This window comes from Trachymyrmex septentrionalis, unplaced genomic scaffold, assembly GCF_001594115.1.
Source record: "Trachymyrmex septentrionalis isolate Tsep2-gDNA-1 unplaced genomic scaffold, Tsep1.0 scaffold29, whole genome shotgun sequence".
Taxonomy (NCBI): domain Eukaryota; kingdom Metazoa; phylum Arthropoda; class Insecta; order Hymenoptera; family Formicidae; genus Trachymyrmex; species Trachymyrmex septentrionalis.
The window spans coordinates 1,424,704-1,427,626 of record NW_017305451.1 but is presented as its reverse complement, the minus strand read 5'-3'; positions in this window follow the sequence as shown (position 1 = coordinate 1,427,626).

Here is a 2,923-nt window from a genome sequence, read left to right as displayed (position 1 = left end):
CCCCCCCCCCCCTCGCCCCCGCCAGCACTGCCAGCGCAAAGCAAATTGCATTGTAACCGGGGCTGCAACAGGCGCGCCATTAATCAATGCCTAGGACACAGTACGCGCGGTGCGTACTGCCAATTTTCAAGTCGCGCCCTCGACGACGACACCCTCGCGGACAAAAGCAGCAAGATAGGCGAGCGCTACGTCGACGATATGGAAATGAAGGCGGGCTGGGATGGACGACGCGAAGCCTGCCGTTTGCGCGATTCGATTCTGTCAGTCGCGGTACGATTTCGGTCATCGGCCAAGCACCGGTCAAGTTTGGTGCAATTTCTAATTTCTAATTTCGTATATGATCAGGTCCTACCTGAAAAATGAATTATCAGTGCGCCAATATCCAGCAATGTATGCCGGCGAGAGACCGCGGACTTAACATGAGACTTAATCTTTTAGACTATGTCGCGTAATAAAATTGCACCTGCGTACACATACATACAGCTTGCGTGGATTTTCGCTTCGCTTGCGATGCATTGCACCGGATTGCTGGAGTAACGGCGAGCAAAAGCGGCAACCCTCGTATGAAAGGTAGTCGGCCACCAAGCCGGTCGATACAGTAACGTAATCATATCCGTGTGACGTCATCACGCCCGGATGATGCCGATTTCTTTCAACGACGCTTGATCGCTCGATTTACCTGTTGCGCCGGTGCCTGGCAGCACCTCTTCGTCGAGACGCATCCCCGCTATAAATATCAGACTCGGCAAGAATAAAGTTATCCGCGACATCGTTTTCCTCTCTTTCCCCGCGCTTTCTTTTTCCTCTTTTTTTTTTTTGCTTTTCTTTGCGTTCTGTCGGATGTCCATGTGTTAGATAGCTTCAACACGCTTTCCGTTTTATCTTCTAGAAAATGAAGTTGTTAATTACGTAGCTTCATCCACTTACCATGTTTACTTCGCGTTCTGTGAGATTTCTATTCTCTTTTTTAAGTGTCTTGTTCAGCTTGCAATTAGTAAAAAAGCATCACGTTTGTAAATATGTATGTATAATATGGAAGCATGTTAATGAAGAAGTAATGTTAACTGTTTCATTTAATTGAAAGGATGGCATCAAATTCTCATTAACATAGTCGAGAGTATCGTGTAAAATATAATTTAGATGAATTAAAACCTAATATACGATTTGTTTTTAGCACAAATTTAAATTTAAAATGCCCTTTAGTCCAGATTAAATTGTCGCCAATTAATTATTTAGTAAAAATTTACTTAAAAGTCTAATTAAACTATATCGAATTAATTTTCAAGCAATTTATGAAAGTGATAAAATGACAATAAAATAAGAACATGTGCATTATGATAACAAATATATAAATATACAAATTACGGTTTATCTATTTTATATACATTAAAAATGGCACGACTATTCCTGATTTCACATGTGGAATATATTTGCGTATTACGTCAATACAATTTACGGGACACGCCGATTCAAGTGTCCAGTGCTTGACAGTTAATTAAGAATCAATTTACAGGATTGCGGGTGATGCCTGTAACACATAGAAATCAATCAATCTGCATGCAGATGTATTCACGGCATTTGGAATGAATGCTTGCGCCCTTCGTATTTTCGAAACATTCTTGTCGCAGCGAATGCTCGATCAGTGCAAATCAATTAGCGAAAATCAATCAATTTATCGGCTAACGAAGTAATTTCTCGCTTACAAACATTTGCAAAATGTTCATAAGCATGCATCCGTATATATGTGTTTATTGTGTATAATTCTTGCGCAATTAAATTTATTACATTTCAGAAAATAATATATATAAATAATATAAATTTATTATTATTTAACAAGTATTGTAATTGTAACATTTCATAATTGTCTGAATATAAACTAATAATAAGTCTATAATGAAAATTAGATGAATTTTTAAAGAAAATGAGATCCTCACACGAGTAACACGTATGATAAAATATGTGATTGCGTTTTATAAAAATTATTTTATGAGAAATAGAAACTCATGCATAATATAAACACAAGCTATTTTTTTCTGCGAAAGGAACTTCACTACGTGAAATATAGAAATCACTGTCGGAAGGTAACTGAAACGGATTAGATATTACGGGCTGTCGGAAACATACGTTTCGCTAAATGTGATCTAATTAACCAGGAATTTGGTCGGCTTCGTAAGAGTGGTTGGATCAAGCTGAATCTGATAAAGCGAGTCGCATCCGGTGCGTTGGCACCGAGAGAGAGCGAGTCCTCTTCTCGCACAGAAATTCCGAAGAGGAAACGCGAGCTCGAGCTGAAATTTCGAGTGTTAAATATGTAATTGCGCCAACGAGTGAATCACCGAGGTAGAGCCGGAATAGAATAGAGATAGAACGAAGAATCGAGGATGAGCGACACGCACACAGGATGACTACGGGGAGAAAAAGGAAAATGGTAAATTACGAAGGAAGACGGCGAAAGACGAGAATGATAAAAGAACGGTCCTCTTTCCACTGTCGCCTGTCCTTCTTACCCCCTCGCAGTTGGCTCGACTTGCGCTACCGCGGCATTGGACTTAGTCACGATTTTGGCTAGACGCCCACAGCTTTCGTTTTATTATTTAGCCCGCGCAGGAAATGAGCCGGTGGAGCTAAAGCAGGTAGAAATTAATGAAAGAAGTTGAGTAGCTGCTGAGTGGACGGCAGTCTTACAGAGACGCGGCTGATATCGTCGAGAAATCGCGAACTGTAATTGGGAGGACGAAGGAAAAGCAATTAAGAAGATTTTCAACTTATACGATGGACGACAGTATTTGTATAATTGTGAAATAAATTCAATTTATCCACATGGATAAAATGTCTAAAAGTAATATATACAGTGGGTGCCAAAAATTTTCGGTCAACATATAATTTCATTAACATATTTTTTTATAATCTATTTTTCAATTTA